Source organism: Amblyomma americanum, chromosome 7 (assembly GCF_052857255.1).
Source record: "Amblyomma americanum isolate KBUSLIRL-KWMA chromosome 7, ASM5285725v1, whole genome shotgun sequence".
Lineage (NCBI taxonomy): Eukaryota > Metazoa > Arthropoda > Arachnida > Ixodida > Ixodidae > Amblyomma > Amblyomma americanum.
The window spans coordinates 97,433,835-97,457,197 of NC_135503.1; positions in this window are offsets into that span (position 1 = coordinate 97,433,835).

Genomic DNA, 23,363 nt, shown 5'->3' on the forward strand with positions numbered 1-23,363 from the left:
TTGAGAATCCAGGGCTCGTATGTCCGCTGTCATGTCTACATGCCGAAGAAGGGCGGGGCCGGCTTGAGTTTGTCGCAGTCAGATTGTTTAGTGACGTGAGGATTGGTTCCCAGAGTTCGGTGTATGTGTTGAAAAGGCAAAGGGCGTGAAGTTTTTCTGTGGACGTGCTGGGTGGAAGATTAACCGCCGTTTTATATGCCCCTCTTATGATAATGTCAATCTGTTGCTCTTTCTTTTTCTTGGTCGTGAGAAAAGAAAGTCCGTACGGTACGCTCCTGCATGAGGACCAGCAAAATACAGTAAGAAAGCTGTTTATTTTTTAGAATAGTATATACACACATACGACTTCCTGCTCAACACCCTTCGAAGAAGTAAAGCTGCCATGCATACCCTTTCTTTAACACACACCGGAAGAGAGCTGGAGGAGATATTTAGTCCAATACCTCAGGCTGACTTGCTAAATGGAGCGTGGGTCGCAAACTTATGTAAAGGTCAGCTCAGCCCCAACATGAAAACATGTAACATCCTAGCTTTGCAAATTTTGGGTAATCATAGTGCACTTGGAGTGAAGAATATCAACTAAAAGCAACAGTTTTGACTATCCCTTCTCCCACAGCGCACACTGAAACCCCAGTGTTTGTCACCAAACACATTGCATCTTCCAGATCTGCCAAGAATTAATTTTTTTTACAAAATGCAACGCCCTCAAGGGAGCGCAAAAAAAACTTGTCTGCTACACAGAAAAGCACTTGAAAGTACACACATGTGAACGCCGCAGTCACAATTTGCTTACAGCTGCCAGTTCGTTTTCAGCCAGTGGAGCATAGGAGAGGACTCAGAAGGAGAGGTAACAAGAGAAGCCGCATGAAAAAGTCACATTTAGACATCATCTCCATGAAATGAAAATTTTATGGAAACCTTGGCTTCTTTTCTGGATTAAATGTGTTTCTCTGTCTCGCATATACCTTTACTTCTAAGGACCACTACTTAAACGTCCTAGACTTTATTTATTTATTTATTTTATTTATTGAATAATGCGGACATGCTGCATGTCTAAGCAGGAGAGGGAAATACATACAGGGGAAAAGCAAAGCAAGTACTATAGTACCGAACAATATAAATGCCACAAAGTAAACAATGCAAAAACAGAATTGAAAACGCGATTACAGCCGAGCAACTAAGCCAGAAGTGAAGATATCAAGAATTATTAGAAAGCAGCGGAGAGTTCTGCGGTAGACCATTCCATTCAGAAACTCTTCTTCGAAAAAAAAAGAAAACTTGTATGTATTTGTGCGTAAGAAAATAGGTTTGAGGCTAAAGGTATGCTTGTGGCACAAGGCTCATCTAGAAACACTAGAGACGTGATCTTCGGGTCGAATACCAAGTCGAGAAAAGTATAATGAATGCAGGAAATTGAGACGAACCTTCTTTCTTCTATCTGCAAGCATTTCTAAGTCTTGAAGGAGAGCCTAGGCGTCTGTAACGGTTGAAAATAAAGCGAGCCAAAAGACGTTGCTTTTTTCTAGTTTTTCGGTGTCCTCTGTAGTGTAGGGGTCCCATACAATGCAGGCATATTCGAGAATTGGCCTTACAATCGATTTATATGCCTTCAGTCTTAGTGCACTAGGGCAACGGCCCATCGAAACTTGACAAGTCCTAACTTTTTGCGGGCGAAGGAACATATATTATGAATGTGTTTCGTCCATTTGAGCCGTGACGTTAAACCTGCCCTGCAAGACTACGTAGCATACTTCACTATATACGGTATACTTAGAAGCGCAATGGGTGCAATATGGCAATGCTAACCGATCTTTCTCATGGGGGAAGCTGGATCTTAGAATCCGGTAAACACGACTGGGTCCACGTAAACACAATAGTGCTTTTCCCGACCGCACAGACTAAAAGGTCAGTTTTATGCGATTGCAGAATGAGGATGTTGAGGTATTTTTACGGTGTTGTGGCGCCGCTTTCACACTGGGTTGGTATTTTAGGTGTTGTATGTACCAGCAATCATGATATTTATGGTCACACCCAGATGTATGATAACGGAGGACACAAATATATTGTCGTTGATCATCATGTCATGTCACAAGTAGGCATGAATAATTAACTCTGCAGCGCTGGCCCAGTGGTTTGAGCTTGCGCCTCGCATAAGGCAGGTGCGGGGTTCGATCGCCTGCGTCGCCGTGTACTCACCGGTGATAAAATGCGTGCGAGTAATCTCCTGGCCTTGTGCTCGGTTATTTGGGGCGCAGTTATCTGAAAATGGGTCTGGCCCCCTCTTGATCAGACTAAAGCACCTTGCTCCATGGTGTTATTTGGCCACAGGTGCACTTGCGCCATAAAAATGATGATCATGATCATTATGAGTAATTAATTGTTGGCGACTTGTGTGTGTGGGAGGCATGATGTCGTGTATAACGTTGGGTGCGTGAATGTTGTATGGTGAGGATTATGATTAAGCATGGCATGTGATGCGCGGTCAATACGAGCATGTGATATCGTGAAAAAATTTTTCCTGTTGATTAATTGGTGGTGGCTGCTATGCATAGCAGCCATGTATACTAGAATGGTGTGAGTAATGTGGCATAAATCACAGTTATCAACCATAATCATGACTCAGCAAAGTTAGTGTTAAATGATCGAATTATCATTGCCATTGTCATTAAATCTTAGGCGGCGTGCGAGCGAGTCGTCGCCAAACCACAAGTGACGCAACCAAAACGGGTCGACGGGCTCCTTACGCTGCAGTAACAAGGCGCCCGGAAATCTTTTATTCATTGCATGGGTCCAAGCTCTTGGCGTGATATGAACTCCTGGAATGATGACTGGTTATTACGCAAACATCCAAGTTCCTTGTTTTGTTATCTGGAGACGACACAGGTATGTGGAACACACATGGGCAGTTTTATATTGTAACGCAGCAATGAATTTATCCTCTACATTTCGTCTTCTTTTTTCGCAGATTTTCTTCCATCCGTCGCTTCAGACCACAATCAAGTGACTATTCAAACTGGGCCACTATCACTGCCGCGTGAAGACACGAGAAAAATTTGAAAATTGCTTGTTGGGGAAAGGAACTGGCGCAGTATCTCTCACATCTCGGCGGTCACCTGGACCGCGCCGTGAAGGAAGGGATAAAGGAAGGACTGAAAGAAGAAAGAGGTGGCCGTTGTGGCGGGCTCCGGAATAAGATCGGTTTTTGGTCTCCTTGACTGACACACTGCGGCATATACCTCACCGTTCTGAGCTGGCCCCAAAACGTGTCAGAAGACACTGCAGCTGCTCGCTGTCTAGTGCTTCGTCACAGCTTGTCTGCTTCGTTTTTTGGCGTTGCCGGGCGTTTCTTTTGGTGAGGCCGTTTCACTTTCGTGGGGTTTTTGCCAGGGTTCAGGGTAGCTCTGCTCTCTCAGGTGATGAAAGGTTGTCGGCGCGCTGTGTGCACGCATGTCTTTCTCCTCCCCGTGAGGAGGCTCGGCAGCCTGGTTCGCCAGCGAGCTGGCCAAAAGCTTCCCTTTAAATTCATTTAAAAAAATGGCGTAAATTGAATTCCCGTAGCGCTTGTATAGATAAGAGATGGAATTCTCGAAATTAAGAATCAAAAACAAAACAGTATCAACTAACCAGTCTAACCAGTCACTATCTCGACATCTCTGAAGTGCTACATTTCGGGAGGTGTTGCATTATTTGTAAGTCGGCAAACATTGAGTGTGTGTCGGATCTCCTTCGTCCTTCGGTGTAATACCTTCACTTCTGTGCTGGTTAAACCCTTCATTCCTGAGCACCGTGCGTGCACTAAGTGCAATGTGAACTCCTCAGCCATGCAGTTAACCAGCTCGGTGGTGCTCTCTCCACATGAGGCGAAGGATGAGTTAGAGCGAATTGCTCAAGGGCTTGCTTCACGTTTCAGGAGCAGCGTAGAGTCCTCTGTTCGCCCCCTACCCCTCCTCAGACTATGTTGTGGTTGACAAACCATAGTTAACAACTGCAGTTTCTTTAATGCAATCCTCAGCTCTGGGTTGGGATGGTGTTACGGTCGGTATGTTAAATATCTTAGCGCAAGACTTCACTCTGAAAACTTTCGAAAGCTCTGCGACAGTGGACACAAAGAGAAAGACCCGAAGGACAAGCGCTACAATCAACTTAAGTTTATTGGAAAAAACACAAGGTTAAATAGCTCACACAAGGCAGCCAGCAGCGCATGCGCCTACCCCCGAAATGACAAAACGAATCACTGTGTTGAACCAAGGTACCGAATTTCACAATCATGGATTACAACAGATGGTGCGCTGACGCACATGTCGTAAATTTTATGAATATGATATGCCTCATATAATTCATTTGTTAGCTGATTGGAATGGCTATACAGAATGTTTGTTCTATTGAACAGAGGTACACATGCATTTTTGTGCAACGGGCTCGAATTGTTAAGTTCCCAGTCTCAGTAATGTAGGGCCAAATTAGAGGTGGGAGCCCCTACACATGCATTTTTTTGCAACGGGCTCGAATTGTTAAGTTTGCAGTCTCTGTAATCTAGGGCCAAATTAGAAGTGGGAGCCCCTTTTAAAGACGCATCATGTTGGCGTAGCTGTGTATTTAGGCATTTACCAGTTTGGCCTATATAACTCTGGCCGCATGTGAACGGTACATCATATACCCCTCCCTCGGCACAAGGGGCAAACAGCAAATTTGGCCCTGCATTACAGAGACTGCGAAATTAACAATTCTAGCCCGTTGGACAAAAATGCATGTGTACCTCTGTTCAATAGAACAAACATTCCGTTTAGGCATTCCAATCAACTAACAAGGGAATTACCTCAGGCATATCGTATTCACAAAGCTCCAACATGTGCATCAGCACACCATCTGTTGTAATCCATAATTGTAAAATTCGGTATCTTGGTTAAACACAGTGATTCGTTTTGTCATTTTGGGGGTAGACGCATGCGCTGCTGGCTGCCTAGTGTGAGCTTTTTAACTTTGTGTTTTTTCCAATAAACTTCAGTTGATAGTAGCACTTGTCCTTCGTATTTTTCAGTTTGTGTCCCCTGTCGCAGCGCTTTCGAAAGTTTTCAAAGATGTACCAACTAGCTTAATTGTCTGTGTTACTCCAATTTAAGACTTCACTCAGGGCCTCCTCGATCTGGTCAATACATCATTGGAAACTGTATGGTTGCCGCACTCGTGGAAGATGGCGAAAATAATATTGCTCTAAAAAGATACAAAGAAAGGCTTCAATATTGATAACATTCGGCCGATAGCTCTAACATTCAATTGGGTAAAGCTCATAGAAAGAATTTTGCACAGCCGCCTATCAGCGCATGTTTTAGAAGTCTTAACGGAATAATGGCGCAGATCAAGTGACAGGCCAGCAGGAGAGTTAAACACAGAGAAGCGCCAACTTACAACTTTATTATTTGGCTGCCACTATGCCGAATTAATACAAAGCAATACGCCCAAACAGTGAACAATAATCAAACAGTGACGCACATGGACGCGATGTGCGAAGCGGCAAATCATTATATCGCACGAGGCAAACAACATGGCGAGTGCACTAAGCCCTACCGCAGCACGTGGAACATCCCTGTCTCAGATGACTAACTGGCAAAAAAAAACAAGAGGTAAAACACGGGACGACACAAGCTAAAACCTAAACTAATCACGAACATATCATTGAAGAAAAATTATGACGGAAGGCCACGTCACAAACCCAGGGAAATGACAAATGAGGACTAAAAGGGCTAAAAACCATGAGAATGATACCTGAAACGTCAACAAAACACGCAAAGAGTCAGTATAAAACAAGACGCATAAAACAAAACTACAAAGCCGAAAAAACACGGCTAACTTCGAAGAAAGTGAATAACAAGGGACCTGGTATAAAAGCGCAGAAAACACACTAAGCATGCTGACACGACCTCGGGGCCCCGTATGAGGTACATGTGCGTCACTGTTTGATTATTGTTCGCTGTTTGGGCGTATTGCTTTGTATAAATTCGGCATATTGGCAGCCAAACAATAAAGTTGTAAGTTGGCGCTTGTGTGTGTTTAACTCTCCTGCTGTCCTGTCACTTGATCTGCGCCATTATTCCGTTAAGCATGTCTGACCAACTTGCCCAATCCTTTACGCTTTTTGAAGTCGACGCATCGAGCTGTGCCCAGATTGGTTGTCGCTGCGGATGCTCAATTTGGTCCGCGCACGTCGATTTAGAGAGCAGAGTCCGCCTTGCTGTGCGCAAGAAAGAAGTATCAGCATTAGTGACGCTTGACATTGCTAAACAGTGCGACAGAGTTGAATATTCGATCCTTCTCTATTAATTGCCATCATTACACCCGCCGTACTACATGTACTACATTTATGCATTGATTCGCGAATTTTCAACTCGACGGCAGTTCTTTTGCTCTGACGGTTCCTTCACCTCATACACCTATGTCCAGACCAGAGGCGTGCCACAAGGTTCTGTACTTTCGCGACTTCTATTCAATCTGCTGAAGTGCGACATTTCAGTGCACCCTGATGTTACAGTATATGTTTATGCAGATGACATAGCCTTCTTTGCTTCTGCAGCAGACATTCATGCCCTATATCGTTCTCTCTCTCTCCAGCAATACCATAATGCGCTCGAGGTTTGGCTGGATGCATTAAATTTGGTATAAAATGTGCAGAAAAGCAGCGTGCTAGTTTTTAAAACCAACATGCCTTTATATATATCCCTGCACAATCACTCGGACAGCATACCTCAGGCGGAATAGTTGAGGTATCTATGCGTCATTTACGACGCCAGTATGTCTTGGCGGCCCCACATCAATACTAACGTTGAGAAAGGTGAGCGTGCACTGGGTAGGCTACTAGGAATAAGTAATAGGCAATTTGGCATGCGCCTGGACACGCTTGTACTTCTCTACAAAGCCTATGTCAGACCTATTTTCGAATTTGGCTGCATACTTTTTTCTGGCTCCCCTAAATATAAGCTTCATCGGTTGCTTCTATTAGAAAGGCGCGAACTGCGTCTCCGCCTAGGTCTCCCTCATTCAGTTTCCACTGCAGTTCTGTACCTGGAGCCTCGTATTCCCGACCTTAACTCCCGTTTTCACCTTTTAACTGTCAGCACTTTTTGCGGGCATTTGAGTCGGCTCCTGGTGTGGCTACACCTATTTTCGTCTCGCACCCAACCCTCTTTCTCACTCCTCATTGGCCAAGGTTCCGCCTCCCTCAAGTTGTTTTTACTTAGAACCTTTTATCCAACATTGGTGCGGATCTCAATTTTGTATGCAGAGTTGGTTGGGCAGCGTCCCCTGTCGATGTTGATTTTGATTATAATTTCCCACCTAATGCGAGGCATCTCCCTGCAAGGACAATAACTGGTCTCTTCTTTGATGACCTTGCCCATTTCCCACTACATACTGTGATTGCTACATATGTGTGTGGGGCCGGCCGGAAGGCAGCGGTTGGTATTTTTTCAGTCTCTCGTGGATATTTTTGGTTAGAATTCCTGATTACACAACCATATTTCAAGCATAGTTTATGGCTCTTGGGTTGGCCGCTTTGGAAATTCCCACAACTGTTTCTCAGGTGACATTCCTCTCAGATTACCTCTGTCTTGTTGGCGCTGGAGTCCACACGAAAGGCTTTTTTTTTACGCTCACTAAGGTTTTTTATTCCTGGATAGGTGAAAGAGGTGCGCTTCGTTTGGATACCAGGCCACTGCGGTATTTTGCAAAATGAAGCAGCAGACATTTCGGGAAAATCAGCTCTAAATGCACCTGTTGCCTGTTGCGTCGTTAATCTTGTTCTTTTCGGTATGACTCGATCTCAGCGTCTTCAGTTTATAACCGCCACGTAGAACGATCCCTTACTCTCTACTGTTGACTACAACACATCACATGTACCCATTGAAGGCTCGTGCGTGTAAAACCCGGCAGTGTAAGGTAGAGATGACACTCATGCGGTGCAAGACTCCCGTTTAGATCTTTTACTTCGGTCGACGCGGCTAGTCCCACAAACTTTTGTGCGGCTTGTGGTGAATTCAAAACATTGGAGCAGTTTATAATCTCTTGCCGGAGGTTTGCACATCAGAGGTGAGCACACCTAGAAATTCCTATTACAAAGTTTGGTCTCACTTTGTAGCTACCCGCAGATTCCATTGCTAATTGTTTCCAAAATTTCCGCATTTGAAAGAGCGTATGGGTATTTTCATATATTTAATTCTCAGATATTCTCTGCCGATATTTTGTTTTTGCTTTTCTTTTAAGTACTCTGAAATTTCGCCCAAGACACAATCATTAGTTTGACACAAGTTTACCCTATTCTATGGGGTCTCCCAACTGAACCATGGCCAATCCCCCGTCGTAGGTATGTGCCACGTCACGAAGGCAACAACAAAAATTTCAACCACATGTGGATCTTTAACGGTCACTGATATCGCACAGCCACGGGCGGCTTTGTGTTTCGTCTTCATCGAAACCCGGGTGCCGCGGGCGGATACGAACCCAGGGATCTCCGGATCAGTAGCCGAGCGCCCTAAAAACTGAGCTTCTGCGGCCTGTACGGGAAGTTAAACATATTGGATTTCTAGCAATCCTTGAGCTTTATTGCTCATTGAAAAAAAAATAAAAGGAAACCCGTTCACTTTTGAAATCTACGTCTTCTTGAGAATTGCAACGCGACCGCCAAAGCCAGTTACGCGAGCAGATCCAGCGAGATGACACAGCCTCGCATAGACACCGCTGGCGGCACCCGGGCTGTACCGTGGGAGCAAGCCCTCTGTACGTGGACTCCATTGTATGCTGTTGCTCGGCAGAACATGGCCGCCAGTCCTCCAGGTGCCCCAAGAGCGGGAGACGACATCGCGGCTACTCCAATGCTGCTGTACGGCCGATAGTGGCGGCCGTGTGAACGCCCCCACAGCGGTCGGAGACGCCGCTGTCGATGTGGATGCGGTGCGTTGGCGACGGTATCCCGGCCTTCGCGAAGGTCCGACTCGATGCGCGGCCAAGAGCAGCGATGTTCGAAGTCCGCTTCCGGCATCCTGCTTCGCCTGTGCATGGAACCGATGGACGTGGTATACAAGCCGGGCAGCGTCGATGCAGGCCCGCAGTAGCCGAGTCCGTCATCGGTAGCGGACCCCTCAAATACGTATGACACGACGGCCACGGCGGGCGCTGGATGCGTCACCGAAGACCCGTTCTAGTGGTAGCTCACCAATTTTCCCGGCTGGGCCGACTGTCTTTTGGTGCTGCGGCCGAGACTTGCCGCAGATAAAGTAGCAGATCACCCAACGAAAGCGAAACCCTTCGTGTGGAGCGGGTCGGCTGCGTCGTAATCGGCTGGTTTCTCGGCTTCTTCTGAGATGTTAGTCTTCCACGCGTCACAAAGCCTCGAGCAAACCAGCCGCGAGAGAACCTGTGTCCCTCTTCTTCCGCTTCTCTCGCGTAGAGTGATCTCCAGAGAGGAAGAGAAAGTAGTTAGGAAAAATGGATAGGTCGGCCTGGGGGTTGACTGTGGCCTACTACCACACACAAGTGAAATGGAAAAGCGAAAGCAAAATGGCCTTGGATATAGAGAGGACCACGCACACACTCTGAGTGGCGCAAATCTCACGTAGACAGTGTATATCTCATGCGGCCTATGTCTTCCATATCCATGTCTTGCAGACATACCAGTTTTCATTGCAGACACACCGTGCACAGATGGATAGCAAACCTCTGCGCACTCTCATATCCCCGCACAAACGCTTATGCGCTTACAGTACGTACTATTGCAGAAAAAGCTGAAAATGCACAGACACGTGTCCCGACAAAAACGCGTGTACACATGCGTGGTCCGCTCTCTACACCGTGAAAGCGCGCACCGCACAGCACGCGCAAATGTCACAGACAACAATCTGGGCCTACTTAATATAAATACTTGAAAACAGCCTTCATCGTGCACCAGCCATCAGTTTGTTTCACCTTGACGCCGAGCGGAGTTTCCTCAGAAAAATGCCGGCTGTCCAACTTAGAGTAATTTTCAAGGCCCTCCTCACATATCAGTGTAGCGACGGCATTCGAAAACAATATGATCAATTGTCTCTGGATCGTTACAGTTCAATCAATTCGGGCTAGCTTAAACTCCGATCTTTTTTTGGAGGCATAGCTTTTGGAGAATGCGACACTAAGCCGTAACCGCGGAGTGTTGACGTCGCAGAACATTTGATTGTAAGTTAAGTCGCGGTCCAGCATCAAGCCGAGAGATCCGGTCCTGCTGATGGCTCACATCGTTCCAGTGCAATTGCATGGCAGCCTCACTGAATGAGCCAGTAAGGCTGCTCTGTCACTTCTCGAGAACGACACTTGGATGGAAGCCTTGTCAGCATGAGGCAGCCTAGCTTCCGCATCAGCGCTTTCATTTCTCGCTATGCCGCAAAGTCTGCGTATCCATGAAGTCTGGTGGTGTGGCCGCGCAGCAACGCGCCAGCTAGCAAAAGTACAATTTGCCGGATTAGCTGCTCGCATGTGCGTGGTTTCATGAAAGTTTTTCGATCTGCAATGCGGGTCTTGCGTCGCAGAATATAGTCCAATAATTTTCGGTCTGCTGGCCAATGTAGCGCATGGCGTCTCGTGGGCCTACCAATTCGCTTGCCGTGGATGATGTTCTATGCATGAGCCTGAAACGGTGGCTGAAGGCGCTGCCAGGCAGAATAACCCGGCGCTGCTCCTGAAGAAGTGTTCGTCACTAATCCGTCGTCAAAAACATGATCTGAGTCGCCTTACGTGGAGCAGATATCGCCGATTGTTTCAGTGCAACTGTCGCGAAGTGCGACTTTTTCTGGTATTCCTGGAAAAGTTATACGAAAGTTCGGATTTGGAATTGTCCATAAAGGCAGCTCTGCAATTTGGCGGGGCATGTAGTTTGTGGGCATCAAATTGTGCTGCTTCCTGATGGCAGCAGCGTCTTGACGCGCTCTACTGTTATTGGCCAGGGGGTGGTGCTTTTGCTTATAGTTAGTTGTCACACATGCACCCGTAGTGGCTCTTGTTCGAATTAAACACGGGCTGGACTGGCGCAGGCCTCCTAAGCACACCGCTAAAGCACGAGACTGAGGGCTATCCAATGTTCGCAGATCAGTCTTATCCCCGAAACTTATACCCAAAAATTCTGGACAAAGGCATCTTTGAGCTGCATATCGTTTATGAGCGTATTTTTTTTTTCATATAATGCAAGATTTGACCACAACAATCAATTTATCCGCAGATCATCCGACGGCAGTATTGTAAATTTTTTCTATTAAGTTCTTGCTATCGTCGAAAGCGTTCCCCAATGGTTTCTAAGGCAGTATTTCCTGTTCGATGTGGTCGATGAACACACTATAAAAGAAAGTTATTGCTACATACAAGAAGAATGGACCATTAAATTCACTATTTTCATAACAAAACATTGCAATATTTCAATATTTAAAATTTTGTCCGAGAATGTTGGACATGGAAAAGCCGCACTGTATCTGTGCCCGTAGGTGAGTACCGGTAAGATATAGCTGTTGTACACTTTTCTCTTGAGGGATATTGGTAACCTGCTATTCATGATCTGAGAAAAACTGTTATATGCGCTCCACCCAATGCTTATCCTTCTAGTTATTTCCCTCTCATGATCCGTATCAGCGGTGACTATATACCTGCCCTAAGCAGACGTATTCCTTTACCCCTTCCAGCAGCTCGCTGCCTATTATGGACTGCTGTTATTTTGCCAGGCTGTTGAACATGACTTTGGTTTCCTGCATGTTAATTTCTCGACCCACTTTTCTGCTGTGCCTGTCTAGCTCAATGGTCATGATTTGCAGTTCACCCCCTGAGCCATTCAGCAAGCCAATGTCATCAGCAAATCGCAGATTATTTAGGTACTCTCCATTAACTATTATCCCCAACTGTTCCCAATTCAGACCTCGGAATACCCCCGGTAAACAGCGGTGAATAGCATTGGCGACATATTGATTCCCTGTCTGAGGCTCTTGCTTACTGGAATTTTATTTCTGACTTTGTGAAGGATACCCGCCGTGGTGGCTCAGTGGTCAGGGCGCTCGGCTACTGATCCGGAGTTCCCGGGTTCGATCCAGACCGCGACGGCTGCGTTTTTATGGAGGCAAAGCGCTAAGGCGCCCGTGTGCTGTGCGATGTCAGTGCACGTTAACGATCCCCAGGTGGTCGAAATTATTCCGGAGTCCTCCACTACGGCACCTCTTTCTCCCTTTGTTCTTTCACTTCGTCCTTTATCCGTTCCCTTACGGCGCTGTTCAGGTGTCCAGCGATATATGAGACAGTTACTGTGCCATTTTCCTTCCCCAAGAACAAATTTTTAATATTAGTATTATTTGTGGAGGACTACGACAGCGGTGGAGTTCCTGTAGATATCTTCCAGTATTTTGACATAAGGCTCTTCTACACCCTGATCCTGAATTTCCTGTATAACTGCTGATGTTTCCACTGACTAAAATGCTTTCTCGTAATCGATAAGGGCTATGGTTGGTTATATTTTGCGCATTTCTCTATCACCTGAATAATAGTGTGAATGTGATCTATTGTGTAATATCCTTTACGAAACCCTGCCTGATCATTTGGTTGATTAAAGTCTAAGGTTGCCCTCTCTCTATTAGCGATTACCTTAGTACCTTGTACGCAACGTACAGCAAGCTGATCGGTCTGTAATTCTTCAAGTCCTTCGAGCCTCCTTTTTTATGAATTAAGATGATGTTTGCGTTCTTCCAAGCTTCTGGTACGGTCGAGGTCATAAGGCATTGCGCATACAAGGTGGCTAGTTTTTCAAGAGCAATCTCCCCTCCGGCCTTTAACAGATCTGCTGTTACGCGATCCGCACCATAGACATCATGTGTGCCTAAAATTTAATCCCTCCAACCCCATCTCTTCTGTTGCCAGCCCACTTCAAATTTCCTGACGCCGTTCCAGGTTATTTGTGCCACATCGGTGGTGGAATTGTTTCCCTACCTGTCCACTTATTGAGGGCTCGACGCGCAATGACCAACTTTACCGAAGCTGCTAATGCATCTCATCCATTAGATCTGACATACCTCTATGCTGCAGCTTTCAGCAGGAGACACAGCCCTTCAGCATAAAACGGTTGCATCACTGCAGTAACCCGCACTGGAGGAATGCGAAAACATTGACGGCTCCTCGCCCCTCTTCACCTCTTTTTGCTTCACTCGTCGTCTCTCTTTGATTCAAAAGAATTGATGTCAATTCATCTAATTTCTCAATTGTCACAATGAGTTATTTACTTAATCATGTTCCATCAATTGCCCGTTTTGACTTTTCAAACTTGGCACCATGCTTCGTTTTCAAATTTGGCGCAACGCTTGGTTCCGGCCACACTTACGGTGTTTTCAAATTTAGCGCCACTTTTTATCCGCTTCCCCCCCCCCCCCTACTTTTTTGGACATTTTTTGCTCTAATAGACTATTCATCCGATTAAAAAAATTTTTTTGCGACATCAACCTATCTTATCGCTATCTCTGCACTATCTCAGTTCCTCAAAACTGCTGCGGACACGTTCTGATGACACGTTTTGCGGACATGACCCCGTCGACATAGCCTAGGAATACTTTCGCATTAGAAATCTATGCGGCACTGCACACATCCTTTGTGCGTGGATGTAACCTTCCCGGCGGTCAATCTCGCCGTGAGGAAGTCGCGCTGCGGAGAATTTTAATGGGTGCTGTGCTGACTCTTGGCATCAGGGCGTCCATGGCATCCAGGTCTGGTTAGGGAGCCTATATGTGCAAGGCTCCCTAGGTCGGGTACACATCCACTGACATCTCCCTCCTGCCCCGCTCCTGCTACGGAGTGGACGCTCAATTGCTTTTTTTGGAACTTGCCCCGGACTTTTTGGGCTGCGCGCGAACAATCATCTTCGCAGCCAGTGCTATGACCCGAGCCGCCCGCCAGACACACGCGGCGCGTGGACGCACGGGCCTCAGCATCGAGCCCAGCTGGCCTTAATCAACGATTAATTGTGCCAAAGGGTGAATTTTCGCAATAAAAAATTTCCAGATATCGTGGTCACCTTCGAGCCACTATCACCTATTCAAAGCTGTTGACTGGCACCGAACGCCACGCACTCAAATCGTGAATGTGGCAGTTTACTAACCCATTTCCCTCGGAGAACTGGATGAGGTCTGACCAAAGTTTCAGCCAAGCGTTTGTTCTATCAAAATGCTTTGCACATTGCACCTTTTTTTACAGCTTCTTGGGGTGCTGATCCGAAAGAAGAGCGACGGCTGATTAGCAGAACTGCAGGATCGTGTCGGAAAAATGGGGCGCTGCACTCAAGGCGGAAGACACGTCATATTCAGTAAACTTTTTCCACGTCTTACCTCTAGGGAGCTCTGGCAGAAAGAATACGAATAGAGGGTTTGTTGTAGCCTGATGTGGTGTGCGATGAAAGCGCATGTTAAAGAGCCCCAATTGGTCGAAATTATTCCGGAGTCCTCCACTATTACGTACGGAGCCTTTCTGTCGTTGTTTATGTGAGGGATCGCTTAGTGACGTACCACGACCTCAGCACGCACTACCGCAACTATCGATATTGTCACCGAGAAACGGTTGGTGTACGCAGGGCAGGTTTACTTGCTTGACTTGTACGCGCGTGACGCTGTTGGGACGCGCAAGGCAGCAGGCAGCACCAGAAATGAAGGCGACAAAGCATCTAGCCCCAAGATGCCTCAAGGCTTGTTAACTTCCAAGTAACAGAGTTTAGCCGCGATACGGCGCCTCTAGAGGATTTAGTGGTGTGGCACTACTCCCCCTCTCTGAAAGGCATCGACTCGGTGCGACAGCAATGGGAGGCAGGACAACAACGGTAGTCGCATGTGTCTGGCGCGCGGTGTAGCCACGCGCGAGGGGCTAGCGGGCGTGGTACAGCTTCATACGGGCGACGTGGACAACTTCGCATGTCGGCCGTCTAGAAGAACTAACGGTTCCCTGGGGGAGAAATTCGTAGGTGACCACTGATCTGGCGGAGCACCTCGTAGGGACCAAAGTATCTGCGTAGAAGCTTTTGAGAGCGCCTTCGCATGCGGACTGGGCTCCACAACCACACTTGTTCGCCGGGCTGGTAACGCCCATTTCTGTTGTGGAGGTTATAGCACCGAGTGTTATGTTATAGCTCGCAAAACCGGGTGGATAATTAGTACCGCCTTCAGGGTTCGCTTCCTTCTTTTGGTCCCAGGCTACATTTGTCGGTTGTGTCCTTCGGAGAGCATCGGACAGAGGGCTTGCCAAAGTGGAATAATCACAGATATAGAGATTGTAATATCCCGTAAGCCCTAAGAATGCCCTAATGTAATGTCCGTATTTGTTCTTGGCCGCGGGTGGTCTGCTCCCGCTGATATCTTAACCTCACTGGGTTTCCTCAGATCTTGGCCTACGATGTGGTCCAAATAGTCGACGGTTGCCCTCGCAAGGCAACATTTCTCGGCCTTTACAGTGATCCCAGCTTCACGCAAACGGCTCAGCACTGCTTTTAGATGCAATAAATGGTCCGCCCATGAATCTGAGAAGACAGAAATGTCTTCCGAGTAGAGCACCACAAATGCTTCAGGGCCCTGTAGAACGCTGTCCGTTAGGCGAGAGAAATACAACGAAGCATTTTTGAGCCCGAATCTCATCATTGTTGATTGATAGCTTCCAGTCGGAGTGACGAATGCTGCGTATCTGCTGGCGCGTTCATTGAGCGACACTTTCCAGTACCCTCGAATAAGGACTAGCGTAGTTACATAGGCTGCGCGACTGACCTGTTGCACTCTCTCCTCGATATTGGGAATAGGGTACACTTGATCCTTGGTCACAGCATTTAACTTCCGGTAATCTACTACAGGCCTTGGGTCTTTAACCGGAGCTTCCACCAAGATCATAGGCGAAGCGTATTCGCTTTCGGAGTGCTTGATTACTCCTAATTCCAGCATGCGCTTTACCTCCCTATCAAGGATATCTCTCTGCCTTGGATAGAGTCGATATCACCTTGACCGCACTGGCTCCTCGGATGTACGCTCAATATCATGCTCCATCAAATAAGTTCTGCCCAGCCTGTCTACCAAGCAGTCTTCACTCTCTGCTATCAGTTCGCCGAGATCAGACAACTGAGTTTCTTTTAGTTCTCCTCTCCGCTCAGTCCTCGTGAGGAGTTCCTTCGCGCATTTTTCCTCTCCGCCTCGGCAGATAAGGTTGTCTTCCATCTCCCCAGGAAGGTTCCGCGTTAGATTTATCGCGGTTTCTTTCTGCACGCAAGGCTTCATTAAGTTGCAATAGTAAATGCGCGTTTCTTACGGCCTTCCCGGTGTTTTCACCACGTAGTTGGTGTTAGAGAGCTTGCAAGTTACTTCAGCAGGCCGTTCCCGCTGTACTTCGAGTCTATTCTGCCTTGAAGCTCTCAGCAACATTACCTTGTCACCGATAAAAAAAAGTCCGTTGACGGGCTGTGCGATCATAGTAGACCTTAGAACGAGCCTGAGCTGATTTCATGCTGGCCTCCACGAGTTCTTTAGTCTTATGAAGACGATCCAGCAGAGTCAACACCAACTCCACTACTGTAGGGTCCTCTCCGCGTCCTTGCCAGGCTTCGCGTGCCATTCGCAATGACCTTACGTACGCCAACTCGGCGGGGCTAAATCTAGTGGATTCATGCGGCACGGACCGCAGAGCGAAAAGTGCTGCAGGTACGAATGCGTCCAAGTCACGCTTGTTTTCATAGCACAATCCCCTAAGTACGGGCTTTAGAACAGAATGCCACCTTTCTACGCTGTTGCTCTGGGGATGATGGATTGAGCTGTGCACTATCTTAATGTCGCATCGCTCTAGAAATCAGGCGGTGAGGGCACTCGTGAATACACTACCCTGATCACTTAGGATCTCAGAAGAGAATCCAACTCGGTCAAATACTGGTAACAGGGAATTCATCAAACTCTCTGACGTCACCTCGCGCAGCCCGCCAGCATCGGGAAACTTCGTGGCAGGGCATAACATGGTGAGGGTATAACGACACCCTGACTCTGTTACGGGGAGTGGCCCAACTACATCTATCACCAACCGGTGAAACGGCTCAATAATGTTCGGTCCTGAAACCATCGGCGCTTTCCACTTACCTCGCGCCTTTCCGACCCGCTGACGTGTGTCGCACGACCTGACAAAACGCTCCATGTCCTTAAAACATCCAGGTCAATAGTATTCTTGTAAAAACCTCTGCTTTGTTTTCTTGATTCCCAGGTGGCGTGACCAGGAATTGCCATTGGAAAGTCGCAGTAAGTCTTGTCGGTACTTCTGGGGAACGACTAATTGGTCTCGCTCCACTCCACGCTTATCCTTGTATAAGTGCTAAAGCACGCCACCTCTCACTGTGAAGCAATATTCTCTTTTTTCCCTCACTTTTTCAGTGGAGCTTTCTGATATCCTGTATCGTCGGGTCATTTGCTTGTCCCATACCTAGTTCTTCTCGGCTCGCACTTAGCAGCGTCGTGAAACTGCGTGACACTGGCGGCAAAAAAACCGCTCTCTAGGATCTCCTCGTTCCGTGGTTCTTCATGCTTACTGCTAGGCTGACCGGCCTCAGGTGCCTCGTTAGCGCGATTGTCTGAACCTTGTTCATTAATCTCTGCCCCAAGTTTAATGGCTGTTTTCTCCGCAGTGCAATTCTCAGGAGTAAGCTGTGTTGCAAGCTCCCGCGCCTCGTAACGGGTCAAGGCCTGCACAACTCTGTCTCCAAAAGGGATCCCCTTCTCTCGTAATAACGTATGCGATATGTCAGAGAACAAATACGGATAGCATTTTGGTAGCTTTGTTGACACTGCGGCTTCGGTTATAAGCGTACCCAAAGGGCCCTCAATTACCACTGTTGCTATTGGCAACCACACGCTTTGTTCCTCCACCACCTGTCAGATCCATGCACATTGGCCTGTGTAATCGGACGGCGACACATCAGACGGATGGAAAACATCCATCGTTGCGGCTGAGTCACACAGCACCTTTCCTTGATTCCCGTTCACTACCAGGTCATGCATGTAAGGTTCCAACAGCTTCATGTTTTCATCGCAGTTGCTGACATACGAGAACGCAAGTTTTTCTTTTTGGCAGTTCAATGCTATGTGACCCACATCATTGCATGTGTAGGAAGTGAGCGGTCTCCTAGCCTCAAACACGACTTTCACTTTCTGCGTTTTGACCAAATTCGCACCCTTCTCATTGTCTTCCTTTCTTTGAGGTTTATCGGAAGAAACCTTTCTCTCGTCTTTCTCGACTGTAGAGCTCTCAAAGTGCCTCTCGTGAAGATAATTCCCACTTATAGCAAAATGGCGGGGCCAATCAAATCTAGTGTTGTTGATATACTGCCGGCGCGAAGCGCGCTCCTCAATGAGTTCGGTCGCTTTTGTCGCAGACGTCACGTTGTCCCGGTCCTGTATTCAATTTTTTTTTTCTCTTCAGAGAGCCAGTTGTAAAACTGCTCCAACAAAATCCTCTCCACTACAGCGCCCCGGTCACTGTAAGACCCTCTGTCTTTAACCGTTCGATCAAGTTCACTTGCAACTTGTACAATACATCGGAATAGCTCTCCTGCATCGACTTCTTACCTCCCCAAAATCGCTGCCTGAACGCCTCGGCGCTAATTCTATATTTTCGTAGGAGGCAAGGCTTAACCGTCTCGTAGTTTTCCGCGTCCTCTTTTGCTGAGCCGCGCGACAACCTCCGCTGCCTCGCAGGGCAGAACTGTCAGTAGCCTCTGAGACGAAGCGTCTCGACTGCAGGATTGCTTCTCGCATGTTCGTTCAAAATTTGCCAGATACAGACCGATGTCCCCTGATACCACTTATGGCTGCATGTGCCTAGACATCTCGAACTCTGCCTCCTTGTTGCGAAGAGGTACCACTTGTTGGGGACATTTGCCCTTCCTCTTGCTCAACTCCACTTCTAACTTACGGAGTTCTAACTACCACTGCAGTAAGTTTTTTTTGCTTCTTTCTCACTTTCACGCTCACGCCTTGAGTGCTGTCTGATCAGCTCTTCCTTTTTTTTTGTCCTATGACGCTCCACACCTCACTGAGCTCATCATTTCCCCCAAATCAGTGATTGCCTGAATAATCATGGGTTTTCGTGCCAAACTCTTTGCATCGATCCCCACTTCCTCTCACAACAGCGACAGGTCCGGCTTGTGCAGCTTCTATAGGTCCATGATAGTCCTGAGTCTAGGCTATTTCTAAAACAACTATGCAAAAATGCTAGGCCTCTACGATTTAGGCACAGGTCTCTTCCAGTTGTATATTTCAACCCTCTTTTAAAATGGGGTCGACATCGGAGGAAAGCCAATCACTCACCCACACATGTGATCATGTCCCGAGACAGCTGCTCTCTCGCTGACCGACCGTTGCTGCTGCTTGAAGGTTCCGATCCCACAGCTGCCACCAGTTGTCGTGGCGGAGGGGTTCACTCTAACACGGGCTCCATTGGGTAGCGTGTCCGAGCCTTCGGGTTGAATAAATATGGAACTTGAAGCTTGTGAAAACTAAAAAACAAACTGGCACTTTTCAAGAAACTTGATTACATAGTTTAGAAGGAAACAAAAAGAGCAAACAATCAAGAAATAAAAGCTCATTGCGTCGAGCGACTGGATGAGTCTTGTCGCCAAGGCACAGAGCGATCGTTCGTACTCAGGATGCTCGTTAAATACACTTAGACTCCGCCTCTTTCACCACACGATTCACAGAACGGAAGAGTCGCCGCACAAGCACGCTGAGCCCCGTGGGAATGGGCGAAGAGGATACTGAGGTACACTGCTACTTCGTCCGAAGCAGTCAGTCACGGTAGTTTCGGAAATGTGCTTTTGCCCGCTTCCTTTCGTCGTCTTGTCCATAGTGGATCGCGTCTAGCGGTCCGACTCGAGCGGCGCGTGCGTGGGAAGGATTACACAGGTAGTTTCCCCGAGACACCTTTTTTTCTTTTCGTGGTGTTAACGAGGGGTCAAACAACGTGCCCCCAGCAGAGTTGTAACACTGCCTAACCTTGGAGGCCGAGGCAAAGCAGTCGCAGAAATACTGGATAACGCTTTCCAGGCAGCGACTCAGATTAGACGGGAAGTTCGGGTTTACGTCAGTTTTTTATGGGAGTGGTCGGTGCCTCCACTGATGCCGGGTCTCCGGACAAAGCGTGCTGTGCCGTGAATTCATCGAGTTCTTCGATATACGCAATACCTGTTCTGCCAGGCAGACACTGAGGTTCACAGCCAAAATTGGACACCAAAAGTTCGGTTCGGCCATTTTCCAGTTCAACAATTCCGCGAACAAGACAGACTTGGCGACCAAGGAGCAGCGACATGTTGGTTTCAACGATGCCACGAGTACTAATGATGTTATCGCAATCTACGGTAACAAACATGCTGGCACTTGAAGGGATCAATACGTGGTCTTCACAGACGCGCAACTTAGTCCTGCGTGGCTCGGGATCGCCGTCAACAGGGGGTTGAGTGGAAAATGACACTTTCAGCTCCTGAAGGTTGATGACGGCACCGTACTCCCGAAGGAACTCCAAACCGAGTATCAGGTGTTTGGAGCACTCGAGCAGCACAGCAAAGCAACCAGGGAAAGTAGCACCAGTGGATCTGTATTCGTGACGTGCAGACGCCAATCGGCGTAACCACATGAGGGCTGGCGGTGAGGATCTGCGACCCAGGCCAAGGGGTTTAAACCTTTCATAGAGCCGTGGCTGACTGCTCATTACGGAAAAATCAGCGCCGGTATCCACAAGTGCGGTCACATCGCGGTTATATGCGGTTACTGGGATTTCGGTAGACACCAGTGGGTCACAACACGTCGTTGTCATTTAGTTCGTCGGGTGAGGTCTTCGTCGGTCGGGTAGTAGCAGTGAATCGTCAATTTCGGCCGAAACAAGTCGGTGACAGCTTGTCGTCGTTGAGGTCGTACGGTCAAGTAGTCGGCGGTCGGATGGTTGCTGTGGATCGTCTGGTGGAGGCTCTTGACTTGGTCGAATAGCGGCAGCCCTACCCCCGGAGGACGCCGTCTTCAGTTTCCCGATGTTGGGACGTGCCTCTGAACTGGCAAGAAGACGACGGGCCGCTTGGAGTAGAAAACCGCCTTCGGGATGGCGATCGCGACTGACGCCGCTGCGCGGTCGATGGCTGCACGTTATCGGACAGATATTGCTCGAAATCCCGCGGCTGTTCTCGGTAGCGTGGTAAAAGTGCGTCAGGTGAAAACCCCCTCAAGCCCATTCTGAGGTAGCGGCAGTGGCGGAGGATGCGGCCGGGTTTCCCGCAGTGGTAGCAGAGTGGCCTATTGTTTGGCGTACGCCAAACATGCGCTTTTCTCATGGTGGACCGGGAATCCTGCTGTACGGCGGGTACAGCTGTAATTGGATACCGATGTGAAGACACAGGAGTGACGGGGGAAAAGGCTTTCACCACTGGCCCAGGGCGGCTTTGTAGGGCTTCACTGTATGTCATGACGTAGGGAGCCGGCTCAGGAGCTGGTGGCGGCTGAACAACTGGCCGGGCTTCATCTCGGACCACGTCCGGTATGGCCTCGACGATGGCCAGTGGAGCTTCGAAGCGAAGTTTCTCGAGTTCTTCACGCACCAGGCTCCTCACAAGCTCTCGAAGCTCCTCAGTTGTTAGCGACGTAGGCGTACAGTGGGGAGCGCTGGAACACTAGCTTGACGACCTAAGTGCGCGCCCCGTTCCTTCAGAGAACGCTCCATGCTTGTTGCTTCCTTGGCAAAATCGGCCACAGTTCTTTGCGGGTCACTCACCAGTCCGGCAAACAATTGCTCTTTTCCGCCGCGCATTAAGTGGCGTACCTTTTTGGCCTCGGGCATAGCAGGATCGGCGCGATTGAAGAGTCGCGTCATGTCCTCTATGAACATTCTGATGCTCTCGTTCGGCTGCTGCGACCTCGATTACAAGGCGATTTCAGCGTTATCCTTTGTTTCGCCGGTGCTGAACATGGCTAAGAGCTCTCGGCGAAAAACCTCCCAGTTAGTGAATGAAGCTTCGTGCTTCTCATGCCAAGTGTTGGCCGAGTCCTGTAGTGCAAAGTAAACGTTCCGTAATTTGCGCTCGCCGTCCCACTCGTTGAAGCCCGCTACACGGTCAAAGCTCGCCAACCAATCTCGACATCCTCGAACCTCTCACCATGGAACCATGGGGCCGACCGAGGTGCGTGAAGGAGGTACGGTGGGACATTCCCGGAATGGTGACTTGTCTCGCTAGCCGTAGTAGATGTCATGGTCCTTGCCAATGCTGTGAGTTGGCCGAACTCCGGTTGTAGTCCTCGGAGGCGGCGGCTCGCTTTGTGGACTGGTGTTATAGCCACGCGTTGAAAACTGACGCCAAGTGTGTCTTCGAGGTCAGCGTACACGGGCCGTTACCCAGCGGCTCCACCAAATATGTCACCGAGAAACGGTTGGTGTACGCAGGGCAGGTTTATTTGCTTGACTTATACGCGCAAGACGCTGTTGGGACTCGCAAGGCAGCAGGCAGCCCGAGAGATGAAGACAAATCATCTAGCCCCAAGATGGCTCAAGGCTTGCCGACTTCCAGATAACACAGTTTAGCCACGATACGGTGCCACTAGGGGAGTTAGTAGTGTGACAATATCGATACCCTCCGGCCCACATCTCCCTAATTACTAAGCCACACAAAGACGGTTGGCGGCAACTACAAATCCACACCTTTCTTAACACTGCCCTATACGCCCCGATTTACCCTGGATATATGCACCCGAATGTCGCCTGTGTGGCGCCGAATGTCCAATTAGGGATCGTGACAAGAGCCACGGAGGTGGCCGAGCGCCAAGGGCTCAAGGCAGCCTTATGGGGCTGTACCCCCACGCGCGTAAAAGGTACACTTGCGCCAATTCTATACATTTTTCTTTTGTCAAAATCCGATACTTCGGCATTTCGGGGATTTGAAGCTGCTTGTCTGGCGGCGAAAGATGAATTTATTGTAAGATGATCATTGAAAAGTTTTTTCCCGCCGCTCTGATTCAAACTCCTTACTCTCCGATAACGAAATAGACGGGAAGTGATGTGTACTGATGTAAACGTGGACTCCGTGATCATCGGCTACAAGCGGTGCAGCCTAGCAGCAGCCGAATCTCCGCCCGGACGTCGAAGCCTTTACCAGCCGTCGCTGCCATCCGTTCGTTCACGTTTGCACCAGCATTGACGGATCCTGTTTCCGTTCCGGACAACGAAGTTCTCGCAGAGAATAGCGGCTTGCACCTCAGCGAACTCCTCACAGCATGCGATGCTTTTGAAACGAAAGCTTCAATATTCTAGGTAAAGCCGATTTCGCCGTGCGTGGGCGGTTAGCTTCAAAT